Below are 19,923 nucleotides of genomic sequence, written 5' to 3'. Positions count from 1 at the left end.
TAAAATGATATATTGAAAAAGAAACTGTTTGAATGAAACTCAACTTACAAATGTGGCTACAAATCAACCCAATTGCAGAGAATAAGTGAACGCATTTTGATCACAAACCATGTATGCTTGGGAAAGTGAAAAACTGAAAATCATGTACGCTTGGAAAAGTGAAACTCAATTTCTTAAAGACTCTTCATAGGATTTCAATAAATATATTTTTTTCTTGTTAACTCTATGCGTCTCGTTTGTATATATTTGACCGAAACTTTTCATTGCATATAGATTTAAATAATAATACAGGCCTTCATGTCTACAGTTGTGTGTATTGCATTGGAAAGAAAAAATATATATCCATTTTATATAAACCAAGAAGGGATATGCCATAGCTTTTTTTTTTTTTTCACTCGGGTCACTTTTATTTCAGGAAAAAAAATTATGTTAAATTCAGCTCACTTTTAAGATTATATAAAGTGTATTGTAAAATTTATTTACACAAATTACAAATATTAGTGGATATTAGAAAGAGAAATGATCAATCATATTCATTTAGCATTGGGCGGCATATAATCAAAATCTTTCTTAATTAATGTTGAACCAGTAAATTGATCTTAGTCCTGATCTTAATTAATTAAATTATGCCCCTTCTTCATATGACCTTTTATGGACCCGCATTTCTAGTCCATATATCAAATAACATCGTTCAGCAAATGAACCAATCATCTTAGAGGCTACCTTTTTGAAGAACATAGATGCAACTTGACTAACAAAAAAAAATATTAATTAGTCATCACCAGAAAAATACGTAATAATGTTAACACTGATTTTATAATGTTAACATCAAGGTTCAGAAAACCGGACCGGTCATCAAACCGCTCTAGTTACTGGTTTATTGGTTTATTGGTCTAACCGGTTCAACTGGTGGTCTAACTGGAAAAACCGTTTTAGAGTAAAATAATAAATAAATTATAAATACACATCCTAAAATATAATTATAGTCTGATACAAATCTTAAAATATCTTCGAAATTAAAACACTACATAAAATATCATCAACCAAATACATATGATCTTATCAAAATCTAAACTCAAAAGTTAAATAGTAATAAAAGCATATCTAAATGTTAAATCCCAACATCATGGTTTATCAATTACCAAAATCTACAAGAACTTGTTGCAAATCTGCTTCGGTGGGATGATCTTCACCTTCATTCCCACCCTGATCAGCAGAAGAAAGAGATGCAGCATAAAGACCACTACTACCACCGCCACTTGGATAATTGAAATTAGTAAAACATGTATGAAATTAAACAACACAAGACAACACAACATAATGAACATACCCAGAAATTGAACAGTTCACAGATGAAGTTCCAGAAATTGAACAGTTCACTGAGCAAGTTCACAAAGCAAGTTCACAGAAATTGAACAGTTCACAAATGAAGTTAAGCTGCAAAATAGAAGACCAGCCAGCTTAACATTCAGATTTTGACCAAACACAAATTGACCAACAAATAGAAATTGTGCAACAAAGAGGAATTAAGCTGCAAAATAGAGCAGAAATTGAGCAGAGGACCAAACACAGCCACTTACATTGAACAGTTCACAAATAAAATTGACAGAAAATTAGAAGACCGGCCAGCTTAACATTCAGATTTTTTATTTCTTATGCTCAGCAGCAAACAGAAATTGAGGTAAGATAAGGAAAATGTCAAAGCAGCATATACATATACCTAAAAATGAGGTAAGATCCTAATCTCCTTTCATCCCATTTTCTCAACTACAGAGACAGAAACATAGTTCAGAATGGAAAAACACACCTAATCAAATCTCTCTCTTCGTCTTTTAGATGACCGGTAAAATTGTGACTCCACTTCACGCCGATATGCCTGCACAGCAGCTCGAAGTGCTGGTCAGGGCAGTCAGCAGTTCAGCACAGGACCCACAAGAAATCAAGGAACAAAATTAGGATTGTTAAAAAGGATATCACTAGTTATAAACTTATAATACATTTATTTGTCTTCACAAAATGAAGGTATCGTATATCCAGTATTTTGCATTTTCAATATATAAACATTTTACATGAAAGGTTTGCTTAGATTTTGCTTAGTAAATGAAAGCATTGAGAGAAGGGGAGTGTGTGTAATTAGCAACTTAGCACACTGCAAATACAGAAAGGAAGGTTTAGAAATCCTTTCAACTCTTCCTAGCCCATTTTCATTATAGTACTTTTCCTTTTTGTGTACATTACATACAAGCAACATGAAAGCAAAAATAGAGGAGAAATTGAGCAGAGGACCAAACACAGCCACTTACATTTCAGATTATTAATTTCTGATGCTAATTGCTAACCAACAAACAGCCAAACAGAAATTGATCATATTCATATTTCTTATGCTAATTGCTAACCAACAAACAGCCAAACAAAAATAGATGAGCACTGAAATTCACAAATGAAGTTCACAGAAAATTAAGCCTAGGTCTAAGTTCAGTTCACATTGAGGACAAAGAGAAACAGAACATGAGCAGAGGTCTAAGTTCAATTCAGTTCACAGAAAATTAAGCCGAGGTCTAAGTGCACAGAAATTGAACAGTTCACATCCATGGAAGAACATGAGCAGAGGCGAAGGACAAAGAGAAATGAGCAGAGGACGAGTCACTCACCTGGGGTCGATGGAGGCTACCGGTGTTGACTGTTGAGGACCGCCGATGAGAGGCTACTGCGTGCTGGTGTTGAGACTTGAGAAGATGAAGACGATGGAGCTGAGGATGGCGACACCACGGGCGCGAAGGATGGCGACACCATGGGCGCGAAGGGTGGCGACAAGGGGCTATGGTTCAGGCAGCGCGGCTAGGGTTCTCCTCCATTGATGATTCAGATGATGATTGATGAATGAATGGGGTCGGGGCTCGGGGGAAGAAAGGGGGGGTGCTCCACGGGTGGGTCGGGTCGGGTGTATTTTTTTATTTTTTCTAAAACGTTAAACGACGCCGTTTTAGCGTAACCGGCCGGTCACCGGTTCGGTCCAACCGGCCGGTTTTTGACCGGTTCGCCGGTTATTCTCCCAGCGGTTTTCATATAAGGACCGGACCGTTTAAAGCGCCGGTTCGCGGTTAAACCGGTCGAACCGGCCGGTCCGGTCCGGTTTTTAGAACCTTGGTTAACATTAATGGAATTTATTGTGATGGAATGGCTACATATCAACATGGATGCAGGGTTATAAGAGGGTTAGTAATGCCAAGTTACTGGTAATTATACTAAGCAAATAAATCTTTCGCACATATATGAATTAACAAATTAAGTCCTCGGCCAAATCACTTTTTTTTAAGTAAACAAGAGCTCAATACAATATGATGGAATAATAGAAAGATAAGTAACAAAGTCAACTTAAAGTACAACTCGTCAGCGAACAATCGGGAACGGGGATACAGGTGGTGCATGGCTGTCGTCAGCTCGTGCCGTAAGGTGTTGGGTTAAGTCCATAAAGTAGAGCATCTTCTAGTTATTTGCGGCATTGTCATCAACAACCAAAAGGTTTACCACCAATCCACTCGTCAGAGAGCATAAAGGATCTGTTAATAATATATCCCACACCTGAGCCTTGATTATTGACAACTCTATCATTTTTCTTTAGCCAAACTGCCCAGACGACAGCAAAGAATCCAATCAACCACCGCTTCCTCTCATTCGTTCGTTGTGAAACATTCGTCCAACTCTCAAAGTGCTGCTTTAATGTGCCTGGCACAGTCCAAGTCTTACCAAAAGCGAACAACCAAGCACATTATACATGCCAAGTGAGCTCATAACTAACAAATAGATGAAAGGCAGACTCAACAGCCTTACAACATAAAACACAGATATTATCCACCTGGTCAATGACACCTAATCTGCACAATCTTTCCTTAGTACTTACCTTTTCAACCAATACAAACCAAGCAAATAACTCAACCCGTGGCGGAGCAAAACCCCTCCAAATAGCACTAGTGAAGCTATAACTTGTTATTTCCTTTGGGAGAACTGCTGCCTGCATCACCTGCATAAAAGAGTTCGTCGTAAAAATACCACTTTTATCAAATTTCCAGATCACCCTGTCCTCTCTCTCATGTGTTAGGCTGATTGACTACAAGACTTCATGGAGCGGGTTTAAAAGTTCCAATTTCCATTGAAATAACTCTCTCCTCCATTAGAAACTCCATATTCACGTTAATCCATCCCAAAACCCGCAGTCCCCTATAACAGATCCTTTCAGGTTTGAAACAGAGAAGAGTCTTGAAAATGTATCTTGTAACCTACCACTAGGCAGCCAGACATCCTCCCAGAATCGGATTGTTCTACCATTCCCTACATCCATAGCCAAACCTCTGATCATCATTTTCCTAATTAAGTTATAGTGAGAAAAATTTTACATAAATCCGTCAAACCAAATTTGGTTCATGAATCAACCAATGCATGTTTATATGTAGTTCAAAGTAGTTTAATTCGAACTCCATTTATGTATAATTCGAATCACCTTAATTCGAATTATACACACGCACACACACTAATTTGAATCAATATGATTCGAATTACGCGCAGTAATTCGAATAAGATGATTCGAACTACACCCACACACACGCGTTTCCAAGTAATTCAAATTTGACTGATTCGAATTATTCATGATATAATTCGAATTATACTGTTAAAAAATTAATAATTTATTAAAAAAATTTATAATTTAAAAATTAAAAAATATATATTTTATTTCATACATTAAAAAAAGCTAACAAAATATTTAATTACAAGACTTCTTTAAAATATTAATGAGCTATCAATTCGAATTTCATACAATACTCTTTTGTCCATTTTTAATAGCTCATGAATATTTTTTAATAAATTTTTTTAATAAATTTATTTAAATTATACTACAAAAAATATTTTATCCTATGCAAAACAATTTTTAAAAAATGGCTTAAAAATGTTAGGAGTACTATTAAAATTTGTAATGTTCTAATGACTTAGATAAACACATGCATGCACTCAAATTTTAAATAAAATACTCTACATAGTCAATAATAATTTAGAAATGAAAGAAAATATTTTTTCCATACAAAACAATTAAAAAATATATTTTATTCTATACAAAATAATTTTTAAAAAATGGCTTAAAAGATGTTATGAGTACTATAAAAATTTGTAATATTCTAGTTATTTAGGTAAATACATGATAAAAATAGTTTTTCTTTAATTTCTAAATTATTAGTGACTACGTAGAGTATTTCTTTAATGTCCTAAGTCATTAAGACATTACAAATTTTTATAGTACTCCTAACATCTTTTAAGCCACTTTTTAAATTATTTTGCATAAAATAAAATATTTTTTTATGGTATAATTTAAATAAATATATTAAAAAATATTCATGATAATTTTTTAATAAAATTATTTAAATTATATGGTGAGATATTACATGATTCGAATTATGCATGGAAAAGTTTGAATCACTTTGATTCAAATTATACGGTGAGCAATTCGAATTCTATACAATACTCTTCTGCCAATTCTTGATAGCTCAGGAATATTTTTTAATAAATGTATTAAAATTATACTACAAAAAAATATTTTATTCTATGCAAAATAATTTAAAAAATAGCTTAAAAGATGTTAGAAGTACTATAAAAATTTGTAATGTCCTAATGACTTAGGACATTAAAGAAATACTCTACATAGTCACTAATAATTTAAAAATTAAAGAAAAAATATTTTTATCATGTATTTACCTAAATTACTAGAATATTACAAACTTTTATAGTATTCATAACATCTTTTAAGCCATTTTTTAAAATTATTTTGTATAGAATAAAATATATTTTTTAATTATTTTGTATGAAAAAATATTTTCTTTCATTTCTAAATTATTATTGACTATGTAGAGTATTTTATTTAAAATTTGAGTACATGCATGTATTTACCTAAGTCATTAGAACATTACAAATTTTTATAGTACTCATAACATTTTTTAAGCCATTTTTTTAAATTATTTTGCATAGGATAAAATATTTTTTTAGTATAATTTAAATAAATTTATTAAAAAATTTATTTAAAATATTCTTGAGCTATCAAAAATGGATAAAATAGTATTGTATGAAATTCGAATTGATAACTCATTAATATTTTAAAGAAGTCTCGTAATTAAATATTTTGTTAGCTTTTTTTTTAATGTATGAAATAAAATATATATTTTTTAATTTTTAAATTATTAAGTTTTAATAGCATAATTCGAATTATACCATGAATATTTTGAATTAGTCAAATTCAAATTACTTGAAAATACGTGCGTGGGTGTAGTTCGAATCACCCTGATTTGAATTACTGTGTGTAATTCAAATCAGATTAATTCAAATTAGTGTGTGTATGTGTGTATAATTCGAATCGAAGTGATTCGAATTATATGTAAATGGAATTCGAATTGAGCTAGTTCGAACTACATGTAAACGTACATTGGTTGATTCATGAACTAAATTTTGGTTTGACAAATTTGTGTAAAAATTTTCCCACCTTAGCTTATTTGAGTTTTTTGCCCTAAATCCTCAAAAGTTAGGGAAAGAAAAACATAAAAGTAAGACAAAACATTAATTTCAAAAAAGCATAATGACAATAAAAATAAGTTGATTAAGACAGATCATATTTATTTGTAAAGTAGTGATTGAAACTTGAAATCCACTAAAAAATAAAGATTGCAAGTCTTCGGAACTGGGCTTGGATTGAATTCCCATATGTTTATCAAATGATCAAATAGGATACTCTGTAAAACGGTTGTCTAAAAATTCAAAACAAAATAGCAATAAATAAAAACAAACAACAAAATTCTATTGCCATAAATAAGTTAATTTTGTGCTGCCCTTTTCAACGAACCAGCCAATCCTATTCTTGCTGGTGGTCACTTGGCCAGGACCCTCCCATAGAAATGGGAACAATCGCCGAAAACCCAAATAACACATGCATTTTCACCACCTCTAGTTTTGAGATATAACATGATACCCTTTTAACTCTATTTTAGCAATTTTCACACTAGAGTGATATCAATGGTCGATGATGTAATATATTATATAGAGTTGTATTGTAAAATCTGATAAATTAATAAATAATTATCTAATAAATTAAATATGAGTAAAAGAAATTAAAAAATTAAATTTTATAATTTAGAAATATAAAAAATATTTAAAATAGGAATTAAAATACTAATTTTAAAGATTTTGACTCAAAATCGAATCAACGGACTAAACCGATTGAATAAGGCAAGGCCCAACATATATAAACTCAAAGTTAGGATTCTCAGCCACAAAACCCTTTTCATTTTGAGCTCCACGTTGAAATGAAGGAAGACAAAACCTAACCAAAGCACTATTTATCATCATCTTTAATCCATAACTTTCAATTTGGAGCTCCAATTGATGAGCTGTTTGTTGCCACGCATTCGTCTCGTCGAGCTCTTCGTTTCTCTTTTAAAAATAAGTGGTAAGAAACTTTGTTTTTCGTAGCCAATTCTTCCCTTCACTCTGATTTTCGTTTTTAGTTTATCAGTATTGAGGAAATTGTGTTTTTGATGGTTTAGGTGTCCTCTAGTATTGATTAATAATTGAGTTTTGCTCTAATCATCAGTGGGTAAAGTAAGAAATCACTAAATCTTTGTGAATTGATGAATTAGAAAATCTTAGCATTGATATGATGGTATTGTATGGAATTAGGTTGAATTTTATGCTGATTGAAGTTAAATTGGTGAATTGGAGCACTTGGAATAGGCTTTGGTGGCTGGAGCTTCTTGGGTTTGATTTGGAGTCTTGAAAGCTTGAATTGTAGTGTTTTGAGTTTGGAGAAATTCAGTCAAGGTATGGTTTTGGTTTTCTTTAGCTAATTTGTAATGCTGTGTGAGACTTAGACTAGTTATCCGTAAGATAGGTTGAATTGTTGATTGATTAAAAATTGAGAATGTATGTTGATATGTTGTGAAATGAATGATTGGTGAAGTTGTTGGACTGAGTGAATTTGAAGGGCGTTAGGCATTGGAATGGTTGTGATGTTGTGGAATAAATAAAAAATGTCGATGTTGATGATGATTGATAGGAATTAAAGAAATTGGTAGATTGTGAGTGTAAATATTTGAATCAATTGAGTTATTGAGGTGTTGGTATTGGTTTGGCTATGTTGATATTGGTTTGGGTATGTTTAGTTTGGTTTTGGTTTAAGAGTTTTGAAAACTAGAGGATTTGAAAAGTTTTGGTAAAAATTGATTTTTAACCAAATTCGGAGGGTCATAACTTGGCTTCCGGTCCCTCAAATATTGTGAAACTTATTTTGAATGAAAATTGGATCCGTGAAGTTTATAACATTCGAAGAACAAATTAAAAATAATTTTTAACAAAAAAGTTATGCGCGTTTGAAGTTTAGTGTAAAAAATTGATTTCTACTGTTCTACAAACTTAACAGCTTTTCTGAAAAACCTAAGGTATGCGTACGCGAAATGTTCCATGCGATGCCAGTTTTGGGCTTTGCCAAGCACTTTAGTGTACGTAGCGCTATTTTGCATGCGACTTGGGCATTTTAACAGCATGTGTACGCGAAAACATGCATGTGTACGCGAGGACTCTCTTCTATCCAACACACTCGCGTACGCATGAGGTGGTTGCGTACACGACTTGGCCAATTTTCAAGTCATGCGTATGCGAGGTGTGGCATGCATATGCATGACCACCCTACTTTGAAAAATTTGTAATTTTGAGTTTTTAACCATTCCTCTAACTTTTCAAACCTCTGTAACACCTATCTAAGGTACGATAGCTAGTGTTTAGATTTTGGGACGAACGAAAGAGTACTGAATGAAATAAAGGGGTAATTTTTTGTTATAAATTTAGAGCCAGTGACCTAGGATTGTAGAGAATTGTAGTGTATTTAACTAGACTGTTTGTAGAGTGGACTGAATGGATCAAAGAGAACATATTGGAGTGTAGAGAAGATAAGTTTGCATAAATATACTTTTACTATGAAACTGATATTGAGCATAATTGTTTCATCTGAGCACTCTTTCTCGAAAGTGCGACCCCAGGGAGATGGTGGAAGGTGAGGATACCCTTCTTTGTTCCTCCTGGTATTGTAAAATTGCCTCCAGTGAGATGGTAGAAGGTTAAGATCTCCTCCTTTATTCCTCCTAGACATATAAGAACGTACCTCCTAGGTAGACGCAAGGGTTGTGGTGTTACCTCACTTGCTCCATGTTGGTTGTTGAGGCTCCTCAGGTAGATGCAAGGGAGTGGTTCACCCTACTTGCTTCGGGTTATGATGACTTGAGCTTCCTGGGTAGTAGCAAGGGTTGCAGTTCATCCCACTTGCTCCATGATGGTAATTATAATTTATCTGCATCTCATTCCTTTAACCATGTGTCATAAGTGTTGCGGGACACTTATACCTTTCTGGAAAGATCTCCTCCAATGAGATGGTTAAAGAATGAATATAAATATATGCGTAGACTCTTGGAAATGTGTGATGTAGGGACTGTCCATGGTTCGCTATCGGACATGTCGGGTTTGGCTGGATAACCGACAGATGAGACTTATTAGCCATTGGTCAGACATGCATCATGTGCATTGTATGATTTATTTGAGTATGCATATTGTGTTTTGGCTTGCCTAACTATTTATCTATGCCTGTATGCTAAATGACTTAAATGTTGTATCTATTTTCTTAGTTGTGTATTACTTGTATACTTTGTATGTGTTTGAACAATCGAGAGATCCCTCATGCTGGCAGAGGTGACACTGAGGGTTTTTCCACCTGGTGATTGGTAGGTTTGTAGAGAATTGGAATTGAAGAGATAGAATAGAACCCCTAGATAGAATTACCATAGTTCTGGCTTAGTGAGAACTCTAGGCTTTGATCTAGGTTGTATAAGTCTAGGATTGCCTTCGGCTTCACAGAGCTTTATATCTTATCATACATGTTGTTTTTCAGATGCAGGACATGAGGCACCTTGCTGAGTGTGCTGGAGACTCTTTGGAAACAAAGATTTACATTTTGGGCTTTTTATATTAAGTACTTAGTTATATATGTGTACCTTTTCCGCTTTTGTATAAAACATGTTTTGTCCCTCTTAGAGGTTGACTTTGGAGACTTAGGATTGATATATATACTCTGGCTGGCCTTTGTTTCGTAGGTCGAGTCTAGAGCTTGATTATGTATCTCTATTTTTTGAACTCTATATTGATATACATATGTCTCTTGGTTTTTCTGTATAAGCCTTTTATCTTATCACTTTTTTTAGAGTGACGAAATTGTCTGGTCTTGGTTTTGGTTAACCTTTTATTTTTAGAGGTCGTAGCGCCTCACTACCATTAATTTACGACCTAGGCATAAAGCTCTCTGTGTTAGGGTGTTACATGTATAGCAATGACATATATATTGGCAAAGCGACTCCATTGCGTTGGTATGAACAACATACTGCTAACTTTTTTTATAAAATCAGAATCCAACAGATTTAAATGGTAGAATAAAAGAGAAAGTAACCATAATTATCTTGAGTAGAGAAAATGAACTACCTTTATATGCTTTGGTCTCTCCAATTTAACATGAGAACATAACTTTCAACAAGAAATTCAAATTCAATCTCTAACTAAGCATCAAATGATCCATCTGAATAGTTCATAACCTTTGACACCAGGGGACAAACCCATGGTAGACGTCAATAACAACAATATCAAATAATTGCTCTAGCGAGTACCTGATAATCAGAAAGCGTATTAGCTCACAGATACAAAGTGTATTCTCTATCAACCGTATCAAGTTCCAATTAAATACGCACTAAAATAATCAAATTGTTTAAATTTGACATAGAGATTAGGGATTGGGGAGGAAGAGAAGTGTTACTCCAAAATGCGCTTCTCCTCATAAATTTTGGAGAAAACATCTTTTTCATCTTCTCCACATCCAAGAAAGTGCCTCATTTGGATAGCAGCATTGCTATTACTCAATGCTCCGGTAAGTGGGGAACCAATAACGCAGTATACAAGGGACTGAATCTTATTGGAGGCATCACCAGTGATAGAGGTAAGGCACCAATAGCTATCGAATTTGTTTCTCCTTCTTCTTCTAATCAATTGAGCGACTCCACTTCTGCGTAATGCTAAGGAGTAGAGTGCCTTTGCGGTGGATAAAAATGCTAGTATTTTTTTTCAACTCAGAAATAATTGAAAAATAAAATCCTAAATTAAGAAATTGGGCCAGTTTTAAAGTGAAATAATGAGAATGGGAGAATGACAAACCCCAATTTGACGGTTTGTCTTGTATTAAGTTTAGAGTGTTTTGATAACCTTTTGTCACATTTAGCCTATGAATTAGCATGGTTTTGTTATCTCTCCCATATTTGTGTTTAAGTGTAAAAACATGCTTTTTAAGCCCTATTTTAATGAATTCTAGTTCCTCTTTGATTCCATAAGATGCCTTGATGTGTTTGCTAGTAATTCCAGGATTGAAATAGGCTAGGCATGAATCAAAGGAAGCAAGGAAGGAAGCATGCAAGTGGAGAGAAGCACAAAAAGTCAAAGAGTTGATCTCGGCCAAGCACGCGTACGCGCACAAGGCGCTCGCGCGCACATCGCAGAATTAGCCAGGGACGCGCACGCGTACCGTGCGCGCACGCGTCGTGGTCCGCACGTGATTCTTTTATTGCAACACGTGCCTGGCGATTTTGGAAGGTTTCAGCAACCAACTTTGGCGCCAAAATGCATATAAGAGCCAAGGATTGAAGGGGATTGACACACATTCACATCCATAGACTAATTTTAGATCCTTAGGTAGATATTTTAGTTAGTTACATTTGTAGAGAGAGAAACTCCAACTTCTCTCTAGGATTCATCTTCATTTTCTCAATTCTCAACCATTCCTTGGTGAGATCTATTACAACACTCAATTTACTTTGTTCATGTTGTAGATCCTCTTCTCTAATCTCATTAGTGTTTGTAATTGTTCAATTCTCATAAGTCTTAGATTCAACTTTGTTGTTATTGGATTTTATTGATTCATTGAAGATTTCATTTTTCATTGTTGTTCATTGTTGATTGTTGTTAATCTCTTGTATTGAATTGCTTTGATCCTAATTCTTTTCTCTCCATTTTGCTATGTCTTTCATTCTCGCTCCCCAAGTGTTTGAGAAAATGCCAACTTTAGATATGGAGTAGTATCCCCTCACTTGGCCTAGTGGTTGAGTCATTGGAGACACTTGAATAATGGATGACAATTGTTGATTAAGAATTGAGAATTGCTAATTGACTTGGAGTGCACTAAAGCTAGACTTCCCTAGGGTAAGACTAGGACTTGTGACTCAAGTTAGTTACTTTTACTTGACTTTCCTCTATAATTAGGGGTTGACTAAGTGAAGCAACACTCCTTTGTTATCACAATTGAAGGAAATTATAGTGATGGAACTTCCAATGTTCAACCTTGGCCAAGGTTTTTACTATTGATTGATTGTTGTTCCCTTTTTATTAACACTTCTAGGCCACATTCCTTAGACCCCAAAAGACCACTTAACCAATAGCATGCACCCTTGTAGCATTCATAGGGAAGAACGACTCGGGACTAATACTCTCGGTTATAGATTGTAGATTTGTTTGATGATGGATTTTGCGTCGGTTTAGACTATACTACGATTGATTACTTGATAATTTCTATACCGGCAAAAATTCATTCGTCAAAATGGCGCCGTTGCCGGGGAATGCGCATGAGTGCCATGTTTTTGGTTAATGTAAATATGTGAATATTGTGAATATGTTTGTCTTTTGTTTGTTTGTTAGTTTTTGTTAGTTTTAAGATCTCTATTGGTTTTGTTTCTATTTGCCACTATGAATTCTCGTCCTTGTGGTTTTGGATATGACTATGACTACTTTGTAGGCGATGAAAACTTGAATGATGGCTCACATTATGGGATAGACGAATTCTCAGGAAGGGAGCCATATCCATATGAGCAATCACCATGGCAACCTTCCCCTTCAAGTTACTATGATAGTAATCCTTCCTATAATGCATATCATTCCTATGAACATGATGATTCTTATCATGGTTATACCTTTCAACCACCACCATTCTATGCACCTTATTCTCAACCCACATCTTACTTCCACCAATTGCCTACATATGATCCAAATCTATATTCCCCCTACGCATACCCTTGCGACGATTATGAACAAGCAACCCTTGAATCACCTCTACTCCAACATCTTTACCTTCCAACTCAAATCCCCATGAATGATACACTTGATATCATTCTTCAAGAGCAAGAAGAACTCCAAACCGCCTTCACTAGTTTCACCTCTACCCTCCAAGAATTTACGTCCCGTATAATTCCACCATCTACCAATAACTAAAACAACTTCCCACCTCAAAGCTTTGATGAATCCTTTTTCCAACCATATCATGAATTCCCCTCTCCGCCACAAACCTCCATGGAAGAATATCAATGTCCATTAATCCAAGAGCAATACGATCCTACTTATGTTAGTAAAGCGGAACAAGAATTAAGGGATCGTTTCAAGGAAGAAATGGATCGACTTCAAGCAACCATCCGTCAAAAGATAGATTCTTGGGATTCATATCACAAGCGAAATGAGTTCACGGATGATTGTGAGAAAGCAATCAAAGAGGGAGGTATGAGAGAGACTTTAGAGTCTCAAGAAGTGGAGGAAGACCTAGAGGAGGTTGAACAAGAAGGAAGTTCCATCAACGAAAATAACTCTACATCAAGTGACAATGGTGATCTTGTTGAAGCTTCCTCCATCGAATATGAAATCTATGTTGAGGAGGGTGCGCAACCTCCAACACATGACTTGATCAATGATAAAGGTTTGAAGGAAGTTAGCAAACAAGAAGAATTTAAAGAAAGTTATCCAAAGATGGAAATCATCATGGAGGAGCCAAAGGAAGTGGAACCTACAATGTCAAGACCATTTGATACCTTCCTTGCTAAGTCGCCGTCCCAATCACAAATTGAGTGGGTAATCATCTCATCCTTTAATTTTCTTGGCCCATATCAATATGCATTGTTAGAAACGGACGGCCAACTTAGAGCTCTTTGTGGGCTAGAGAGTAAGAATGGATTAGATGTCGGTGGACAATTTGAATCAAGGTGCATAAAGGAAAGAATATCAAACTTTGAGTCTCAAAGGTGGAGTGAAGTCAAATTCAATGGGACTAGGATGATGAGTATGAGTTACAAGGAGAATTCAATAAGTTTGTTACCCTATTGGAAGCATGAAGATCAAGAAGAAAAGGAGTTAACAAATAAAGTATGGGACCCCGGAACATACATAGACCACTATCAACTTAGGGGCCTTGTTACTTGCTTAGGCCCCCTTGAAGGCCTTGTACGTTTAAATTGGGATCCCGGAGGTTATTGGAAGTGCAAGCACTGGTGGGGATTCGAAGAAGAGTTTAAGCATAAGCCACCCTAGCAAGGACCTCACCAAATGTCCAACTTAAGGACTTTAACTAAAAGTGCTAGGTGGGAGACACCCCACCATGGTAAACTCTTTCCATACTCTTTTAATTTGGCTTAATAAGTGAATTGAGTTACCATTGTAGGTAGTTTTTCATTTTTAGCTTGTTTGTGTACATTAGTTGCTAGCATATTAACATGTATGTTGTGCTTAGTAGAAATAGAATAAATCTCAAAACCAACTTGCATTTTAGAAAGTGTAGGTTTTTGACTAAATAAGGAGTTGTAGGCACCACAGGGAGTCTTTGGGCAAGTAGAGCTTTTAGGCATTATCCAAAAAAAAAAAAGAGAGAAGGGGGTGGACGCGCGCGCACCATGTACGCGCACGCGTCCCTGTGTGGATGCACCATGAGCCACACTCCCGAGAGTTGGGCCTCCTTTGGGCAAACATTATGCCTTTAGCCCAACATGATCCACGCGGACGCGCACCTGCCGCGCCCGCGCCGATTGCTGCTGCAATTGATTGAGCCAAACCCCAGAGAGTTGAGCCATTTCTGGGCTAGTTTTAGGCCCCAGGCCCAACTCGATCTGCGCGAGTGCACGCATTGCGCCAGCGCGCCTCATCACAAATCGACAATGTACGCGGACGCGCACCTGCCGCGCACGCGTCCCCTGCGTGCTGCTACCAATCTAGGCCACGGACCCGAGAGTTGGGCGTGCCTCAAGCCCATTCTAAGCCGCAGGCCCAATATAATGTACGCATGCGCGCACTCTACGCACACGCACCCATACCTATTCTGCCACCCACGCTATAGCGCACTGCACGCTCACGCGTGGACCTCCAATTTTTCTCACTGTGCGCGGATGCGTACATGCCGCATGCGCGCCGATCTGATTGTGCGACTTCCAGGCCATTCTCCAGAGAGTTAGGCCTGAGTTGGGCCAACTCTGAGCCCCTAGCTCAACTCCTTGCACGCGTGCGCGCACTGTACGCGCACGCGTCCCTTCCTACTTTGCTCATCCACGCTCAGGCGCGTTGTACGCGCACGCGTAGGTCCCAAGTTTCATCAAGGGACGCGGACGCGCAAGTGGCGCGCGCGCGTCGATTCAAAATAAGGGATAACCCTAGCACGCGTAGCACACTGCGCAGTCGCGCAACCCTTTTTCCCCCAACCTCCATCTTCTTCTTCCTCCTCTCTTCCCCAACCGCTGTCGCAGCAGCAGCACCGGCCGCCGCCGCACACCCTACCTCCGTCACCACCTTCGGTCATCATTCCTCTTCCCCTTTCACCACCATCCGTCCTCTCTCTCTCCCTCTCCTCTCACCCCTCTCACCGTGACCAATCCCTCCGCTGCCACCCCGTTACCACTGCCGGTGGCTCGCTCTCCCACAGCCCGAGCCAGAGCCTATCGTTGTACCTCCCACTGATCCTCCGGTTTAGCATCGAGGACGATGCTTGGTTTTAAGTGTGGGGAGGGCACCGGTAGCATTATTTGGGAACTGGTGAACTTTTCGGCCTAGTTATCTTATTTTGCACATCTTTGTATATATTTTGATGCATTTCTAGTTTGCTTTGGATACTTTTACTACTTATTTTGGATTTATTTTGGATTTTAGATACTTTGATGCTTATGGATATCCTTAGATGTTTTAGATGATAGATTCCGTACTTTTAGTTGAATTTTTCTTTATACATTTTTGCATAATCTTTCTTTTTAATTAGTGGTTGTGATTAGAAATCATACTTTGACTTACAAACACTTAGTCACCCTTTTTGCATAAGAAATTTGTTTTAAGTGAAAAAGGAAAGGGTGAACTAAGAAAATTTTTGAATTTTTCAATCACAACAATGCTTAGTCAAATATTGAAACTTTCCAAGAAGTTTAAATATAGGGCATCAACCCAATTGATTGAAAGAAAATTCCTAATGGAACTTGCTTGAATTTCATACTTTGTGAATCATGTATTGAATTGAGAACACAAGCTTGTGAGACTTGAGCCTATTGATGTGGTTACATTTTATAACCACTTATTTTCCATTCTTGTGTGAAATTGCTCTCTTTCTATGATTGTAATCCTTGATTTGCTTGATTCTATATGTCCATTTATTTCTTGTATTTATGCATTTGTATGATTGAGGCCATTACTTCCTTAGCCACTTACCCAAATAGCCAACCTTTTATTCTCCATTGTTAGCCAATTTTGAGCCTATGCTTAACCAACTTATTCTCAATTTAGCACATTACAAGCCAAGGCGGAAAACCAATAAAAGTCCTTGTTTGGATCTTTGATTAGCCTAGGCTAGTGAGAGTGTTTATTATTCAAAGTTGGTGAGGCTTGGGAACATTGGATGGGATAAAAGGGGTAGTACACTTTCATGTTTAGGAATTGGGTACATACTCATGTATTGATTAAATGAATAGACCTTATGCATTGATGTTCTTGTATATAGTTTGACAAAAGAAAATGAAATGAAAAGAAAAAAAAAGAGAAATAAAAGTGAAAATGAGAAAAACAAAAGAAGAGAAAAGAAAAAATTGTATATGGAAAAAGAAGGAAAAATAATAAAGAGGGGACAAAATGCCCCAAAGTGAAGTCAATAAAAAGAAATCAATGCATAGGTGTTATGAATCAAATAAGGATGCATGAATGTATAAGAAAAAAAAGTGAAGAATGGGTAGTTAGAATAGTTTGAACTTGTATAGGTCATTATATAGTTAGGTGGGGAAGTCTATGCTAATCAAAGATTCAAATCCTAGTCCACTTAACCATAAATGATCCTACCTTGACCCTAACCCCATTACAACCTAAATGAAAGACCTCATGATGAATGTATGCATGCATTGAATAAATGTTGATTGTTAGAAAAAAATCAAATTTTGGAAAGCTTGATTAGAAGAGAATTGAGTGAATTGACCCTTAAACACTTGAGTGAATAGAGCGGATACACATATCCGGTGAGGGTTCAAAAGTTCAATCACATGTGTTCACCTATATTATCTATATTCTTGCAAGTTTGAACTCCTTTTTGATAATTCAATACAATTGTGGTTTGGACTTAATTCCTATTGCCTAGCTCTTGTACTTACACATGTTCTTGGGAATCGATTTGTTTGAATTAAGCATTTGCATTTGCTTTAGGTAGTTGCATTTAGATAGGACTCATATAGTTTAGTTGCATTTAATAAATGTCATAACCCTTAGTTCCTTCTTAATTTAGCATGAGGACATGCTAAGGCTTAAGTGTGGGGAGGTTGACAAACCCCAATTTGACGGTTTGTCTTGTATTAAGTTTAGAGTGTTTTGATAACCTTTTGTCACATTTAGCCTATGAATTAGCATGGTTTTGTTATCTCTCCCATATTTGTGCTTAAGTGTAAAAACATGCTTTTTAAGCCTTATTTTAATGAATTCTAGTTCCTCTTTGATTCCATAAGATGCCTTGATGTGTTTGCTAGTAATTCCAGGATTGAAATAGGCTAGGCATGAATCAAAGGAAGCAAGGAAGGAAGCATGCAAGTGGAGAGAAACACAAAAAGTCAAAGAGTTGATCTCGGCCAAGCACGCGTACGCGCACAAGGCGCTCGCGCGCACATCGCAGAATTAGCCAGGGACGCGCACGCGTACCGTGCGCGCACGCGTCGTGGTCCGCACGTGATTCTTTTATTGCAACATGTGCCTGGCGATTTTGGAAGGTTTCAGCAACCAACTTTGGCGCCAAAATGCATATAAGAGCCAAGGATTGAAGGGGATTGACACACATTCACATCCATAGACTAATTTTAGATCCTTAGGTAGATATTTTAGTTAGTTACATTTGTAGAGAGAGAAACTCCAACTTCTCTCTAGGATTCATCTTCATTTTCTCAATTCTCAACCATTCCTTGGTGAGATCTATTACAACACTCAATTTACTTTGTTCATGTTGTAGATCCTCTTCTCTAATCTCATTAGTGTTTGTAATTGTTCAATTCTCATAAGTCTTAGATTCAACTTTGTTGTTATTGGATTTTATTGATTCATTGAAGATTTCATTTTTCATTGTTGTTCATTGTTGATTGTTGTTAATCTCTTGTATTGAATTGCTTTGATCCTAATTCTTTTCTCTCCATTTTGCTATGTCTTTCATTCTCGCTCCCCAAGTGTTTGAGAAAATGCCAACTTTAGATATGGAGTAGTATCCCCTCACTTGGCCTAGTGGTTGAGTCATTGGAGACACTTGAATAATGGATGACAATTGTTGATTAAGAATTGAGAATTGCTAATTGACTTGGAGTGCACTAAAGCTAGACTTCCCTAGGGTAAGACTAGGACTTGTGACTCAAGTTAGTTACTTTTACTTGACTTTCCTCTATAATTAGGGGTTGACTAAGTGAAGCAACACTCCTTTGTTATCACAATTGAAGGAAACTATAGTGATGGAACTTCCAATGTTCAACCTTGGCCAAGGTTTTTACTATTGATTGATTGTTGTTCCCTTTTTATTAACACTTCTAGGCCACATTCCTTAGACCCCAAAAGACCACTTAACCAATAGCATGCACCCTTGTAGCATTCCTAGGGAAGAACGACTCGGGACTAATACTCTCGGTTATAGATTGTAGATTTGTTTGATGATGGATTTTGCGTCGGTTTAGACTATACTACGATTGATTACTTGATAATTTCTATACCGACAAAAATTCATTCGTCAGAGAACAGAAAATTGGGATTGAAAATCAAAAGTGAACCCTAGAATATGAGAAAGTAAGAAAATGGGGAGAATCTTGGAATAAGAGAATATGCGGAATCGAGAAAGAAACACTAAGTTAGAAATAGATAAGGCACAAAGATTTAGGAGGCATTGGTTGAAGGAGACAAAGATGGTGATGATGGTGGGATTCAAAGTCCAAAACTCAAAGATCTTAATGGCCCACGTGGTTAAGACGCCACCCCTTTCACGCTATGATACTAGTTGACCACACACGTGGACTACTTCACCCCCCTTCTATATCGTTCACACCTGAATATTAGTACTATTATATTAAATCATTTAAAAGGATAATAGTACTAATACGCCATTTTTGTGTGATGCTAAGAAGCGGAGTGCTTTTACAGTGGACAAAAATGCTGGCATTTTTTTCTTCAACTTGAAAAGAATTAGAATATGGAACCTAAATTGAAAAATTGGAGAGTTTTAAAACAAAGAATGAGAATGGAGGAATGACAAATTGGGATTGAAAATCAAAAGTGAACCCTAGAATATGGAAAAGTAAGGGAATTGGGAGAATCTTGGAATGAGAGAAGACGTGGAATCGAGAAAGAAACGCTAAGATAGAAATAAAGAATGCGTGAAGATTTGGTGGGGGTTGGTTAAAAGAGACAACGACAGTAATGATGGTGGGATTCAAATTCCAAAATTCAAAGAAAATACCCCACGTGGTTAACACGCCACCCCCTTCATGCTATGATACTAGTTGACCACACACGTAAACTACTTCA

General features: G+C 36.4%; 1 long non-coding RNA gene and 1 pseudogene across 1 annotated transcript; both read right to left on the bottom strand.

The window, feature by feature from the left end:
* Window positions 1-624: 624 nt before the first annotated feature.
* Window positions 625-13,425, bottom strand: LOC112721741 (uncharacterized; annotated as a pseudogene).
* On the bottom strand, window positions 931-2,911 carry LOC112718251 (uncharacterized). The gene is made up of 4 exons (XR_003160723.2): window positions 2,652-2,911; window positions 1,808-1,896; window positions 1,331-1,437; window positions 931-1,206 (listed from the first exon to the last, which is right to left on the bottom strand). It is a non-coding gene; the product is annotated as an uncharacterized lncRNA (long non-coding RNA).
* Window positions 13,426-19,923: the final 6,498 nt, after the last annotated feature.

The sequence above is a fragment of the Arachis hypogaea genome, chromosome 2 (assembly GCF_003086295.3).
Source record: "Arachis hypogaea cultivar Tifrunner chromosome 2, arahy.Tifrunner.gnm2.J5K5, whole genome shotgun sequence".
Classification (NCBI taxonomy): domain Eukaryota; kingdom Viridiplantae; phylum Streptophyta; class Magnoliopsida; order Fabales; family Fabaceae; genus Arachis; species Arachis hypogaea.
This window is presented reverse-complemented; position numbering and strand designations above follow the sequence as displayed.